Source organism: Rousettus aegyptiacus, unplaced genomic scaffold (genome assembly GCF_014176215.1).
Source record: "Rousettus aegyptiacus isolate mRouAeg1 unplaced genomic scaffold, mRouAeg1.p scaffold_m13_p_17, whole genome shotgun sequence".
NCBI lineage: Eukaryota > Metazoa > Chordata > Mammalia > Chiroptera > Pteropodidae > Rousettus > Rousettus aegyptiacus.
In genome coordinates, this window is record NW_023416292.1 from 35,325,969 (window position 1) to 35,342,678 (window position 16,710).

The following is a 16,710-nucleotide window of genomic DNA, read 5'->3' on the forward strand; positions in this document are numbered from 1 at the left end:
GCCTTTTCCCAAGGCTGAGGTAGGAGGGAGAGGCTGGGATCTGGCCTCCCGGACTTGAAGGAAACTTCTCTAGTAGATTGCCATGCAAATCTAGGCTATATAAGGAGCAACTGAGTCCTCAAATCCAGTTCTTAATAAATTGGTTTGCAGTCTTAGATTCCTTTTCTATGGACTAGGGACAATAATTTCTGTCCTACTTACTGCATAAGGTCATTATGAGGATTAAGTGGTGTGATGTATGTAAATGCCCAAACAACACAAATAATTTCTGTCCTACTTACTGCATAAGGTCATTATGAGGATTAAGTGGTGTGATGTATGTAAATGCCCACACAACACAAATATGAAATAAAACTTCTTACCATTGTCTTACTACAGTATGCATAGAGAATACAACACAATCAGAAAAGAATCAGAATACAGCAAAAGTCCACATATCCACCAACCATGCTTGTTAACACTGCCTTGTCCCAAATCCATTCTTTCAAAACAAAACAAAAACGTAAAATCAAAGCCCTGTTTGTACCTTCATATCATTCCTTCCTTCTTCCTCCCCACAAGTAACCACTATCCTCTCCTGAATTTTTTTGCAAGCCTCATGCATACTTTAATACTTTCACTCTCTATGAAACTCTATCTAGAGACAATACATAGACATGCACCACAGTACTGTTTTTTTTCAAATTGTTTTAAACTTATCCAAATATCCTTCTTTAACTTGCTCTTTTAGTTATGTGTTCACGAGTCATCTAGACTGATATATGTACCTTTAGTTCATTGTAGCTACACAGAATTCCACAACACACATAGACCGCAGTGTACTCACTAATTCTCATATCGGACACTTATTTCCAAATATTTACTCTTACACACAGTCTGCATTGAATGTGTACACATCTCCTTGTGCGCATGTGTGTAAGTTGCTAGACAGCACTGAATTTCCAAATTTCTTTCTGTTTTTATTTTCTTGAATACAAACCCTGGTAAGAAATAAATTTTTATGACTCGTTATATAAACTGAAACAAAAGTTTTACAAAATACTCTTATGTTGTCTATTCCATTTCATTCAAAAAAGAAAATTTACTCATCCAGAGGAAGATCCTGGTATTGTGGAGCCTAATATAATTTTGGAGCACTTGAGAAAAAGAATACAAAATTATAAATAAGAAATTAGCAACCAAGTTCTGGAAAAAGCTTTGCAAGTGACAGGGCTTAAAGCTTAAGCTTCATTATTTTCACAGTAAGTACCCCTCTGAGCAGACACACTGGATTGATTTAATGATTCATTAATAATGGTTTCTACTAGCGGTTTGATAAACATTGCTCTATACCTAAAAATGAGCTGGCTAGGTAATAAGATGTGAACATTTCAACTTTGAGTTTTGATAAATATATATGCATGTACTCACCACCATAATCAAGATTTAGAAGTTTTCCATCATTCCAAAGAGCTCCCACCTGCCAATCCCCAAACACTGATCTACTCTCCGTCACTATAAATTAATTTTGCTTTCTCTAGAATTTCGAATAAATGGAATTATGCAGAATATACTCTTTCATGTCTGGCTTCTTTCACTCAGCATAATGATTTTGAGATTCATCCATATCGTTGCAGTAGTTCGTTCTTTATTGTTGTTGAGTAGTATTCTATCATATTATCATTCACAGTTTACATACCAAAATATATTTAGATTGTTCCTCCCACCTTTTTTTCAATTATGAGTAGAGCTGCTATAAACATTCTGGTACAGGTTTTTGAGTAAATGTGTTTATTCCTAGGGTATACACACAGAAGTGAGATTTCTAGGTTCTATATAAATAAATATAACTTTATGTGGAACTAGCCAACTGTTTTCTAGAGTGGCTGTACCATTTTTCTTTCTCACCAATGATGTATTCCAATTATTTTACAACTTCTCCAGCACTTGGTATTATTAGTTTTTTTAAAAAAGCCTTTCTAAAAGGCATGCATGGTATTTCATTGTGGTTTTAATTTGCATTTCCCCAAAGGCTAATGATGTAGAACATCTTTTAATGTGCTTATTTGTTACCTGCGTACCTTCTCCCCTGAAGTGTCCTTTGAGTCTTTTGGCTATATTTTAAATTGGGTTGTTCCTTACATTTGAGTTCTGAGAATTCTTTATATAATCTGAATGCAAGTCCTTTGCCGGATATGTAATTTGCAAATATTTTCTCCCAGTCTGCATTTGCGTTTTCATTCTTTTAATAATATCTTCTGCTGAGCAAATGTTTTACATTTTGGTGGAGTCTAATTTATTTTCTTAATGGAACATGCTTTTGGCATCACATCTAATAGCTTTCCTAATTTTAGGTCACAAATATTTTCTCCTATGTTATAAATCCTGTAAATGTTTTATAGATTTATGATTTATATTTAGGTATTTTTGAAGTTTTTTTTGGTACAAAGTTGAGATTTAGGTCAAGGTTCTTTTTCTTTTTTCTTCTTGGCATATAGATGTCCAATTGTTCTAACACCAGTTTTTGAAAAGACTATTTTCTCTCCATTTAATTGCTTTTTCACTTTTGTAAAAAAAAAAAATCAATTGGCCATATTTGTGTGGGTCTATTTCTGGACTATTTAATTTATGGGTCTGGACTTTTGCCAATACCACACTGTATTGGATACTGTAAATCTTAAAATAGAGTAATATGATTCTTCCAACTTCTGTCTCCAAAATTGTTTTAGCTATTCTGGTTCCTTTGCATTTCGAATAAATTTTGAGATCAGCTTGTCTATGTCTACAAAAAATTCTGCTGAGATATTGATTGGAATTGCATTAAATCTATAGATCAGTTTAAGCAAAATAGTTATTACTAAGTTGCATTTTCTAATTCATGAACACAGTATACCTCTCCATTTATTTAGGTCTTCTCTGATTTCTTTCACCAGCATTTGCAGTTTTAAGCATATACATCGTGTACATGTTTTAGTAGATTTATACCTGAGTATTTAATTTTTGGGGAGCAATTATAAATGGTATTATTTTAAATTTAAATCTCCATTTGATGATTGCTAAAACATAGAAATATGATTGATTTTTTCTGTTGATTTTATATCCTGTGACTTTTCATTCCATGAGTTGTTTTTGTAGATTTCTTGGGCTTTTCTATATGGGCTATTACGTTGTCTGCAAATTGGGACATTTTTATTTCTTCCTTTACAACATGTATGCCTTTTATTTATTTTACATGTCTTACTGCTCGCTAAGACATCCAGTACAATGTTGGATAGGCATGGTGAGAGTAGACATCTTTGCTTTGTTCTCAATCTCAGGGAAAAGTGTTCAGCATTTCACCATTTAGTATCATCATATTAACTGTACGAATCTTTTTAAAAGATTCTCCTTATCAAGTTGAGGAAGTTCCTCTGTATTCCCAGTTTACTGAGAGTTTTTATCATGAATGGATGTTGAATTTTGTCAAATGCTTTATCAATTGATAATGATCATGAGTATTTTCTTCTCTGAACAATTAGCATGGTAGATTAAATTTATATATATTAAATTTCTAGAGCAGTTCCATAGGTTCACAGCAAAACTGGGCAGAAAATGCAAAGAATTCCCAATTCCCTACCCCCTCCCACACAGCCTCTCCCATCATGAACATCACGAATCAGTATAGTACATTTATCTGTCGCAATCAGTAACACAACATTGACACATCTTTGTCTGCTAAAGAGCAGAGTTTACATTACGGTTTATTCTTTGAGTTATATATTCTATGGGCTTTGATAAATGTATAATGACATGTATCCACCTTTATAGTATTATACAGAGTAATTTCACTGCCCTAATAATCTTCTATGTTCTACTTATTAATCCTTCACTCCTCCCAACTCTCTTGTAACTGGTCTTCTTACTGCCTCCATAGTTTTGCCTATCCAGAGTATCATATAATTAGAATCATTCAGTATGTAGCCTTTTCAAATTGGTTTCTTTCACTTAGTAATATACCTTTAGGTTCCTCTACTTTTTTCATGGCTTGATAGCTCATTTCTTGTACTGTTGAATTATATCCCACTGTTCCATTGTATGGATGTATCACAGTTTATGTACCCACCACCTGCCAAAGGACACCTTGGTTGCTTCCAAGTTTTTGCAATTATGAGCAAAACTGACATAAACATCTACGTGCAAGTTTTTGTACAGACATAAGTTTTCAACTTATTCGAGTAAATACCAAAGAGTGTGATTGTTGAATTGTGTGGTAAAAGTATGTTTAGTTTTGCAAGAAACTGTGAAACCATCTTCCAAAGTTCTACCATTTTGCATTCTACCAGCAATGAACGAGACTTCTTGTTGCTCCACATCCTCATCAACATTTGATGTTGTTAGTTTTGGGCTTTAGTCATTCTAATAGGTGTGTCGTGGTATCTTATTATTGTTTTAATTTGCAACTGCTTAATGACATATGACATCGATCACCTTTTCATATACTTATATGACATCGATATATCTCCTTTGGTGAAGTGACTGTTCAGACCTTTCCCTCATTTAAATTGGATTGTTCGTTTTCTTATTGAGATCTCAGAGTTCTTTGTGAATTTTGCAGATATTTTCTCTCAGTTTTTGGATTGTCTTATCCTCTTGACAATGTCTTTCACATAGTAAAAGTTTTTAATTTTAAAGAAGTTCAGCTTTTCAATTTTTTTCTCTCATAGGTCATACTTTTGGTTTTGTATCTAAAGTCATTACCATTGGTGAAAATCCAAGAAGGGGAAAAAGTCATCGCCAAATCCAAGGTCATCTAGATTTTCTCCTCTGTTATCTAAGACTTTTATAGCTTTTCATTTTACATTTAGATCTATAATCCATTTTGAGCTTACTTGTGAGGAGTATAAATTCAGTGTCTAGATTCACTTTTTTTTGCACGTGGAAGTCCAGTTGTTCAAGCACCATTTGTTGAAAAACCTATCCTTTCTCCATTGAATTGCCTTTGCTCTTTTATCAAAGCTAAGTTGCCTATATTTTTGTGAGTCTATTGACTAATTATCAAATATTGAATCAGCCTTGAATTTTTGGTCACAATGTTATTCTTTGAACATTTTTCCTTTTTGTATTCTGTAATATATACTTATATATTATGTATTTCTGAGTTCGATTTTCTAATATTCTGAGGACTTTTGTACTTATGTTCAAAAGAGCTATTGGTCTGTAGTTTTCTTTTTTGGACTGTCTTTGGTTTTGTTATCAAGGTAATGATAGCCTTCTAAAATGAGCTGGAAAATGTTTCCTTCACTTATATTTTCTGGAGAGCTACTGCTTCTTAAAAAGCAGTATTATATTCATATTGTTATCACATTGTAATCAAACCAACTATACATTCAAGGTATCATCACTCTCCCAGCACTTATTAAAATCCATGACTGCTTGCCAAATTTCAGTCCTAATAGTTTTTTGTTCATTTGTTTTAGATAATCTTGGGAGACACTAAAGACTTCTTGGACTTCTGGTAAAAGGACCCAAGCTCCAGAGCCAGAGAGATCTGAGTTCTAAACCTAGTCCTACCATCTAGTAGCTTTGTTTCTTTTTCAAGAGATTTTTCTAAGCTTTTACTTACTACAAAGGGCTTTTGTGAAGGTTAAATAAGATAATGGATATATAGCCTAGTGCTTAGCACATAGCAAATGTTCAATAATTAGTGACTACTTGATTGGAACTGTTTCTCAGAAAAATGACTCTGGCAGCAAGGTGTATCACTGATATAAACATAATGGCTTTCCTTCTTAAACAAAATTAGGGCCTTCCAAAGTTTGTGCCAAGAATATTTCAGGAAGCAGAATCTCTAGGTGAAATGGCATGTCTCTGAAATTAAGATTTAGAGGCTATTCTGACTGAAGGTCAGGAAAGAGGAAGTCATAATTACATTACTGTTTCCTATATTCCAGTGTTCTGGTATACTGTACTGTTTTTAAACCCTGAAATTCAGGTATTTTTGTTGGCGTAATATTATTCTTTTAGACATTGATCAGCAGCTGCATTTATTCTTCTCAGCTGTCTTCAAACCTGCCCAAGCCCCTTCCTCATCACTACCACCACAAGCCCTCCCACCCCTTTTTACCGCCCAGTGCCAACAACTCCCTACCTCTTCCAAACCGCTTAATCCTCCCCTGGCAAAAATGCTGAGCGAGGATTTGGCTGGAGGAGCCTCTAAAGTAGGAAATCACCCCATAGGAACCATCTCTCTTGGGCGGGCTCACAGGAGAGACATAGACATTGTTATCGGAGCCAGCATTCCTAGAAACTCTGGGGAGTTTAACCGGGCGGGAAACATCTTTTCATTTTTCTTTAACTTTTTTTTTTTTGTACTAACTAGGCCCGACCCTGCTTAGCTTCCAACATCAGACATCAGGATTGTTCAGGGTGGCATGGCTGTAGACCCTGGACTGTGGCTCCACTGGGGTGTGAACCCAGGACCTTCTGCATGTAAAGCAGACATGCTAACCGCTGCACTACGGAACCACGTCCACGAAAAGTCTTAAAAGTTCTTCCACACCAGCTATGTCAGAGATGACATATGTGCAAGTGTGTACGTGTGGGGGAGTGGGAGTGAGACCAGTGAAATCACGGAAAGCTGCAGGCCACTTTGTCATGTATCGTAATTTTTGTTTTAAAATGTGTTAAATAATACTTAGTTTCATGAATTTTTTAAAAACTTTATAAATTCTGAACGTGTGAAAAGTATTTTGGTTTTGCAGTAAATTAAAATGGAAACATTTATAATATAATTTATATAATTTAATAATATAATAGCTATGTACTGAGAGAGAAATCAAAGACGGTTTAAAGTGTGAAAGACCATTGAGGACAGTTATAAAAACAGGGAATGTCATCAGGACTATCAAACATTTTCCTGTATTGTAAGTATAGGTTCATGACTAGGGTCCCAAACTGTGTTGTTTTTTTTTTTTTTTTTTTATTTAATGAGAGACAGAAAGAGAGAGAGAGAGAGAGAGAGAGAGAGATTTTATGGTTTTCCTTTGCTTTCCTTTGGTATCAGCACCAAGTGCCAAAGTACTGGATTTTATTTCATTATGTGTTCAGAATTTATAATATTAAAAATAAATCAGGAAACTGCTAATTCACATGTCTTCAAGCAAACACTCTCTTCTACTGTTGTTTCTAATTTGCTTGACCAGAAAACTAGATGAACTGGTTAAGACTCTTGGTACAGATACCCAACTCAAACACACTTAAGCAAAAAAAGTAATTTGTCATCTCCTGCAGTTGAAAAGTCCAAGAATTTTAGTTATGACCGGATCCAGGGGCCCAAATGACAATCAAGGGACTGGTCTGAACTTGGTCATGTGCCCATTCCTGGACTTTGCAGGTAGTATTACTCCTACCAAACCCACAAAATATAGAGAGAACTAGTTTCCCCATAGGAAGATCAGAGTGTTTTTGCCTCAAAGAGGAAAAACAATGAACAACAGATGTTCACGACATCAGATAACTAAACCCGTTTAAACTGCACCTAGAATCATGGCAAATTGACTCTAAGTAAAGATCTAAGGATGTTTACCATAAATAAAGCCCATGAATTCTAGTATATTAACTTTGTAGCAACTATTTGGTGGTTCCAAGTGGTTTTGCAGAGCTGAGGGCATAGAGGCATTCTTTTGCAGAACCATTTTCCCCTGTCAGCTCTTCAAGTGTGAGCATTTCTTAGGGTTTTATTCTCTGAGTAATTGTCACCTAAATGATCTCTGGAGAAGATGAGCTGTACCATAATCTGACAACTTGTATTTCTCTTTTGGAATTGCACCAGCAAATCATTAGGTGGCGAAGAAAGCATCACAGGATACCTAAGCCACCTAGAATACAGATAGAGCAACTCTTAAGCATAGAATTTAAGAACTAAAGAAATCTGGGATTGCTTTCCAGAATGCAGCTAATTTTCAAAATGAGGAGTCAATTCAATAAATACCAAATAAACACTCATTACTGATTGTTTCCACAGTATTCATTTCCCCATTTTTCCACAACAGTACACAGATTTTTCACAAAGCAAGCCATTCAGGGCCAAATGGTTTGGGTAAGATAAATCCTACATCTGGTTTTAGGAATAGGCTCTGATTGACTAACGGCAATACTCCTTCCTGGTCATGGTAATTCATTCAAGGATGGGCACATGACCCAACTCAGACCAATTACGCTCAATTTTTGGACATCTATTTGAATGAATAAAACTATTTATCTCTATCTCTACATCTCCCATCTTCTCTTGCCCCCTCAATTGGATATAAATCCACAAACACATAGCCTCAAGAACCACTGGCAGCCATCCTGCACCACGATGGGAGAATTTGATGAGAATGAAGCCAGTCTTGAGAAAAACTGAAAGAAAAACCTGGTCCCATTATCTGAGTTGCTGGATTAAGCCAGGCATGAAGCCATGTACTTGGGGACTTTTCAGTAATGTGCACAAATAAAGGCAGTTTGAGTAGGATTCTCTGTTAACCTGTTATTCTGACACCAAACCTAACTGGCAATACAGTTATGATGCTAACCACCTAGAATTAGCATCAGACTCCACAAGTTTAAGGGCAGAGTCCTTAGCAAGATTGCCCTTACTTTAGGCACCAGCCACACTTTGGGGGTCCTGAGGCCACCTACACTTCTGATCAACTGGAGAAAATCTGGGGATTCCCATGAGCTCCTAAGGTTCAATAATGAACAAGAATGACTGACAGAACTAAAGAAGTGCTACACTTGCCATTACAGTTTTATTTAAAGGATACAAATCAGAGCCAGCCAAATGAAGAGACACCAGGAGTGAGGTCTGGGAAGACCTTCAACACAGATTCCATGCCTTCTCCCTATGGAGTCAGGATGTTTCACCTTCCCAACACACCTGTGTTCACCAACCAGGGACTCCTCTTGAGTCTCAGTGACTGGAGATTTTATTGGGATTTCATTACATAGGCATGATTAATTAGATCATCGGCCACGCGACTGGACTCAAGCTCCACTTATGTTAGAGATGTTTCCTCTAGTTCTCCCACTGTTGTGAGTTCCCTCATTATTTGATTATTTGGGCATGGAGCTCAAGGGAGAGGTAGGGGCTAGACATACAGATTTGGGAATGAGTAACTTATACATGGAAAGGACGAATGTGGGGATGGAAGAAATTGTTTGGGGAAAGTGAAAAACAGAAGGCAAGGAGAGAAGCCTGAGGCATCAAAAATTTTAAGGAAATAAGCGAAGATCCAGTAAGGAAGACTGAGAAGGAATGTCCTCTATTTTCCAGTTATTTTTATGCCCAGAGCACATGGTGATGCCTGGAAAGCCTTCCCTTCCCTGGATTCATACTCATCTCTCATAGTACTTGATATAAATCTTTATTAGCAGTATTTCACTGCATTTACATTTTATGTCTGCTTCTTCCATCAACCTGAAAGCTCCCTCTGCCAAAAACTATTCAGTTTTTTATCTACAATTCTCAACACAATGCTTAGTAGGTACTCAATAAATGATATATGGAGCTGGGAGAAGTTAATGCACAAATAGAGTGTGTAACATAAAAGCATTAGAAAGTGTGAATATGCCTTTTATGCCTTTCTAAAAGAAATATACATGTTGGAAAGAATTCACTAGTGAAGCCATCTGGAGTTATCTTTTTAGAAAGGTTTTAGATTATAAATTTAATTCCTTTAAAATACATAGAAATTTCTAGCTATTATGTTTGTCTTAGTATTCTTTTGACAACATTTTCCATTTCATCTGAATTATCAAATTCATTGGTATAAAACTATTTATAATATCCTCATGTTTTTAATGCCTATAGGACCTGTAGTGATGTCCCCCTTTTTGTTACTGATATTGGTAATGTGTTTTCTTACATTTTTTCTTCATTAGTCTTTCCAGGAGTTAATTTTTTAAGTCTTTTCAAAGATTAATAAACCTTGGCTTTGCCAATTTTGTTGTATATCTGCTATTTCATCAATTTCTGGTTTTATCTTTAATTTTTTACTTTAAATAAATTTCTTGATCCTTTCTCTAAATCTCCCTCTGAGCTCTGATCCTATGGGTAGTTCTCTAGTCCAAGTGGCCCAAGGAGTCCCAAGTCTCAAAGAAATGAGCCTGTATTATTACTGTAACATACTCAGTCATCAGCGAGGAATAGATTATGGGAAGTGTGGCCTCAGTTGTGAACACAGTGGTAGATCCAGGTCAGTAGCTGGGGTCATCGATTAACTATGTTCTGCACAGCAGGAAATCCAGTGGCCCATTTTCCGAACCACCACAGTTCATTCCTTGGCCCCACAGACCTACTTCTTGATGCAGGTTTGGAGATGCTCTTCCATGGCTCCAATGGGCTTTTCTTCCTGAAGGAAAACTTAGAAGAGGAAGGTTAGTGAAATGAACACAGCCATTGGTTTGGAGGCCCCAACATGAGCATTCTCTCCTTTGCCCTGTATCCACTCTAAATTCCTCACATCCTCAGTTATCATTTTAGCAGGTCTTGTTGGCTTTAGTGGTGGTATGATCCAAACCTTAATTCCTGAGGGGTCTGAGCTCCTGATAACCATACCTTTCTCAGGCCAGAGTTGCTACATGTATTCACAGTTACAATGGGGCAAGAGAGTATCAGGAGATGCTCCTGGAATGAATCCGAAGGACCCAGCAGCAGTCACAGCTTATAGTACAATAGGACCCTTGCTGTGTCCCTTAACAGGAGTGCAACCTCTTTGGGGACCAGTATGTCCATCCCAGATTTGTGGGTATGGAAAGCACAAAAATCCTCTAGTGGGTCATTGGCAGCAAAGGTAAGTGGCGCTATTCCTGCCTCCACTCCTTGGTAAGTGGACACATGTATGTTTCCTGTTGGGGTCATAAAGGCCTCTGATTTAATGTGTACAACCTGTCCTGAATGATAGCATCCAACTTTCGAGTGTTGCTTCTGACTGGCACTTCACCTGTGCCTTTAGAAAGTCATTCTCTCTCTCTTTGGGGTCAGCTCTTTTAGCTCTTTTGGATGGTGTGGTATGACCAGTAGGTTGCATGGTCATGTGTCCACTCCTACACCTCTTTTACTATGAAGCCAGGTGCTCTGGTCGAATGCTATGTTACACAAGATCTTTATGCCTGTGGATCAGGCATTCCATAAACCCCTGTACAGTAACTCTGGCTGAGGATGTGTGTGTGGAAAGGAAAACCCATACCCAGAATAGCTATCTATCACTGTGAGAACGAACCACTGATCCAATGTAGCCAACTTGTCACCAAGTAGACAGTTGTTTTCTTTGAGTAATAGTGCCACATTGGGGGATCCGCACTGGCCTCTTGCTGACAGGTTGGACATTTAGGTATCAGTAGCCAGATCAGCCTTGGAAAGCTGAAGTCCATGCTTTTGGGCCCATATAGTCTCCATCTCTTCCACCGTGGCCACTTTATTTATGTGCTTGTATTAGTTTCTTAGGACTGCCTTAATAAAGAACCACAGATCTGGTGATTTAAATAACATATTGTCTCACAGTTCTGGAGGCCACAAGTTTGAGATCAAGGTGTCAGCAGGTTTAGTTCCTTCTGAGGGCTGTGAAGGAAACTCTGTTCCATGCTTCTCTGGCTTCTGGTGGTTTGGTGGCAATTTGGCATTCCTTGGCTTCTGCTACATCAACCTGATCTGTTTTTATCTTCACATGGCATTATCTCTGTGTATCTCTCTCTTCACTTTGTGTCTGCTTATAACGACACTAGTCACATTGACATAGGGGCCCACCCTACTGCAGTGATGTCAACCTAACTACATTTGCAACAATCCTATTTTCAAATAAGGTCACAATTGGAGGTATTAGGGGTTAGGATTTCAACAAACTTTGTGGGGCATATAATAACCCAAACAGTGCTCATTGTGCTGGTCCAAGGTGGCTGATGATTAAAGCTGTTAATGACAACTGGATAAGTCATTCTGTCTACTTGTTTAGTACCTCTTCCCTGGTGTATCAAGAGGTGATACAAAAATCTTCATGCTTCATGCCCACTTCTTATATTATTCCACATGATTCTACCCCAGACTTCCTTGTCTTTGATCTTCCAGTCCTTTTCCTTTCAGGTCCTCTACCAAAGGCCAGGCCATTGACACATGCATAAGAATCTATATATGTTCTTACTTCAGTCTGCTTCTCCTTATATACAAAGCAAATGAACAGAAACGATGCTTCCAACTTTGCCCATTGGGAAGATTTTGTTTCAAAGCCTCTCAAGAATATGACCATAATGCAGCTACCATCTAATTTTGGCCTGCACCCACATACTGAGCTGACATAACCATAAATCAAACTCAGGTTTCACCCCTCCTCCTTCAGCCGGTTATATTATTAGTCCAGCATGGGCATCTGGGCTACCCGATCATACGGCTTATCAGTGCCACACTGCACTTGAGCTCCATCCATGACGTAACATTTCCATCTTACAATAGATGCTGCTGGTTCTATCTGGATCAGTAGAACCCAGTCCATAACAGGCAGTTCTAGACACATGGTTACTTGGTACCTTATGGTTAAGTGTTCTATCTCCACCAAGGCCCATTATCACTCTAGTAGTCGATTCTGAAAATGTATATAATTCTCTGTTGCAGCTGGCCTGGCCTTGCTCCAGAAACCCAGGGACTGCACTGTGATTTTTCTACTGGGGCTTGCCATAAGCTCTGTACAGAAATTGACTTCTCATAGTTCTGAAAGCTAGAAGTCCAAGATCAAGGTATCATCAGGTTTGGTTTCTTCTGAGGCCTCTTTCCGTGGCTTGTACATAGCCACTTTCTTGCTGTGTCCTCACATGGCCCTTTGTGCACACATGCCTCTGATGTCTGTGTCTAAATTTCTTAAAGACACCAGTCAGATTGGATTGGGGTTCGCTCTAGTAGCTTCATTTTTCACCTCCTTAAAGGACTTATCTCCAAATACAGTCACATTCTGAGGTGTTGGGGGTTTAAGAATTTAACATATACATTTTTGGGGAGGGCACAATTCAGCCCAGAACAAAATGCAAAAGATTCGTTAGGGGAAATATCTGAAAGATAAAAGGGAAGGAAGCAGGAGAAGGTGGGAGAGTCTGCAAACTATGACACAGGTCTGAGGCCTATAAAGGAGGGAAAAGAAAGGACTGAGTAGACAGCATCTCAAACTATAGCACAGTTCTAAGAACCTTTAAGCTAAGCTTATGAGTAGTTCTCAAGCCAAAGCTGCCCAGGAGAGGAGTTCCAACCAAATATTGTAGCAATGAAGCTGCATTAGTACTCCGACCATGGTCCGTCATTGGCCAGGACTAGCCAATGATTACTTCCTGAGGGACTTGCAAGAATCAAAGCTTGTTAAACCTCCCAATAGCCTTGGCTAAAAATCTTTGCTTATTTTTAAATATTCTTACAAAATGACTGAAGTAAAAAGAAAAAAAAAATCACATACAAGGCAAAGTGGCCAAATCTAAAATGTCTTTTTACGTAAATGACAAATTGTAGCTGCTAGAGATAAATGAAGATTTGGGGGGGGGGGCACAATATTTAGGAAAAGCAAAGGGACCTATAGTAGATTGATTTGCAATCACTTACAAAATTTTCTACATTATCTTCTGCCATTTGCCCAGGAATATCTGCACAAAGTGACCATATATGATTTACCAACAAATCTTAAGTATTTCCAATAATTATTGGGCTATTTTTACCAAACTATTTACTTCCAGTGGATTTTAAGACTTCTAAGCTATAGATAGGAAAATAGCATGTTTCATTGTAATATCAGACTTCTGTGTTTTATCTCTAAAATAATTATGGCACCGTTCAATTAGGGGATTGTTCCCCCCCCCTTTTTTTTTTGGCAAAAATGTGCAAAAAAGTACCAAAATATCTGAGAGCTTTCATTCTGTGGGTGAATGCAGAATTTTCATCAATATCCAAATGATCTGCATTTCTTAAGAAACAATTCTCATCTCTCAGTATTTCACTGAAAAGGTTGTGACTAACAAACTTCTACTTAAAAAAAAAAAAACCCACAAGGAAATAAAAAGAAATACTAGTTTTAAATTAAATTTTAAGAGTGGCAATTTGATATACTGAATTTTCTACTTACTCTAACTGACACATATATTAATCTCTATGTAGCTAGTACGTTTACAGCAATCAATACATACTTGTCTATTTACTCGGCAAATATTTCTAGAGCATCTATTATATGCCAGGTTAAATAAGACACGGCATTGGTTCTCAAAGAACTCACATTTCAATTACTTTCCTTTAAAAAAATTATTTTTATTGTGGTAAAATACACTTAACAGAAAATTTACTTTTTTATTTTTATTTTTTTACCATTTGTTAAGTGTATAGTTCATTGGCATTAAGTACATTCACACGATTATGCAACTATCACCACAATCCATCTTCAGATAGGTTTTTCATCATCTCATACTGCGATTTTTGTACCATTTAAATAATAATTCCCCAACTCTCCCCTCCTTTCCCTGCCCCTGGTAACCATTATTCTACATTTTGTATCTAAGAGTCTGACTGTTCTAGGTACCTCATATAAGTACGTACAATATTTGTCCTTTTGTGTCTGGCTTGTTTCACTTAACATAATGTCTTCGAGCTTTATCCAAGTTGTAGAATGTATCCGAATTTCATTCTTGTGTATACTCAATTACTTTTTAAAATATCTAATCTTTCATTTTATTTCTTTAAAAGCGATATTACGAGGCTTTCAGAATTACTTTTTTAAGGTAGTGTCTTTAGCATCAGAGCCGCTGCCCAGATATCAGTTCCCCGCTTTTGCTGCCACCACCCAAAGTACCAGGTACTTCCTTATAAAGTTGTAGTCTTGGAAACAGTTCCCAATCCTTTTCTTCTGTATCTTTCTTTAAGTTGTCAAGACAGCTATACACACTTTCAGGTGTCTTTTTAAAAAGTAATAGTTTCTAGTTTACATACAGTCAGAAATACAAATTAGGCAATTACAGGTACATAATACAGAATTCAGTTCGGGGATCGGTTTTTACCGGCTTCTTTATCTAGGTAGTGTCTCCAGTCCACCCTGACTATTCTGCCACAGGTGCCTAGTTCTCCAAAAGGTTTATAGACCTTTCTAAGTTCCCGAATCTAGCTCATTCTCTCATATATTACTGCATCCTTTCCCTCTTTGTTCTATGGCTCCTTTATTATTTTTCCCAGAGGGACATGTGGTTCAACTTTTAATGAAAGCCATTTATTTAATTGAATTGATTATGGGCAAAAAAAAAAAAAAAAAAAAAAAAGGACTATAGTAGGTGCTGGATTTTTATGCCATAACGATCCACTTTCTGAGAAAACAAAATGTCCCTTCTTACCCACAATCAGCTACCTGCACCTTCACCCCCTTCGTTTATATACAGGGCACAAACACATTTACCAAGAGGAGACTCCACTTTCAAGTAATTTTGTGAGATATTCACTCCTTTATTAGATATTAGTAGGGGCCGCACAGCACCCTGTATTCCTGGGTGTTCAGGAAATATTAGGTATATATGTAGTTACTAGATATTAATTTCAAAAGAACTTTTAAGGAGCAAGCATAGTGAATTTAACTAACATTGTTAATAGAAAAGTTACCTTAGCTAACAAGAAACCTAAAGCATACCCTCAGAATCTAACAGATCCCTGAGAACTGCTACTTGGAATTTCTCCTCGGTTTTATTAGTATTAAACATCTGATTGGCTAGGGACCACAAGATGAAATTCCTGATGAATTCATGAAGGCAGGGAATAAATGATGAGAAAAACATATTGATACCCAAAAGGCATATTTCTACATTTCCCCTACCTTTTTATGAAATGCCTTGGTCATTTATAATCCTAATCTAGGGCCAGGTATAAACTTTACTTGAGGGATACAGACCTGGAGAGATTAAGGACTTGACCACTGGTATATTAACTGAAAATGAAAGCTTGGCATTTTCCTTTCATTCATATACTACCCATTAAATGACTTAACCGGTTATCTTTCCTGAACAAATAATTCATTTACAGTCTTTCAACGAGGATGTGAAGTTGCTCTTCTACCCTTAGGGAAGGGAAAAAAGCATTAAAAAAAAAAAAGGCGGCAACTTCAGCGAATTCTTCATGAATAACAGAAAAGGCAGTGGATAATCTGAATTCCAAGTCTAGAGCTCTGGGTCACTAGGTATAAAATCTGCCCTGGAGTAGAGGTGGAGGTGAGGGAATAAAAGGAAATGCTGGTAAAGTTACCTTGCGGAAACTTGAGGACTTTCCGACAGGTTAAAACCCACCAGCTCTCCTGAACAATGGCAGGGGAGGGCTGAACCGAACGGACTCGCTCGCACCGCCCACGTCCGGCCCTGGAGCACTCCACACAGCACCTCGCAGAAGACCGCACCAGACCCGAAAGGCCGGGGAATCCCGCGAAGGGTAGGGCGGCTGGAGAGCGTGGAAAAAATGGAGCCAACGTGCGGGGATTACGGGAGCCGGCGAGGGACCTATCAAGTCAGGGCTCAGATCGCCCTTTCTCCGCATAAAGTTTCCAATCTTGGTCGAGGTTCACACCTTCTCTAAAAGAACTCTCACCGCGTACCTTCAGTCCCCAGCGCCCGTAGCAACCACCTGCGATTGAAAGCGGAAGGACGAGCCTTGTGCCGCCCACACTAGACCAACAGAAGCCGGGCGGGGAAACACTTTTGCCCAATCAACTTGGCCAGAACTACGAT

General features: G+C 37.7%; 1 long non-coding RNA gene across 1 annotated transcript; it reads right to left on the reverse strand.

The window, feature by feature from the left end:
- Positions 1-8,728: 8,728 nt before the first annotated feature.
- Positions 8,729-16,680, reverse strand: LOC118612918. Its single transcript, XR_004955266.1, has 2 exons — positions 16,235-16,680; positions 8,729-10,360 (listed from the first exon to the last, which is right to left on the reverse strand). It is a non-coding gene; the product is annotated as an uncharacterized LOC118612918 (long non-coding RNA).
- Between the last annotated feature and the right edge of the window lie 30 nt (positions 16,681-16,710).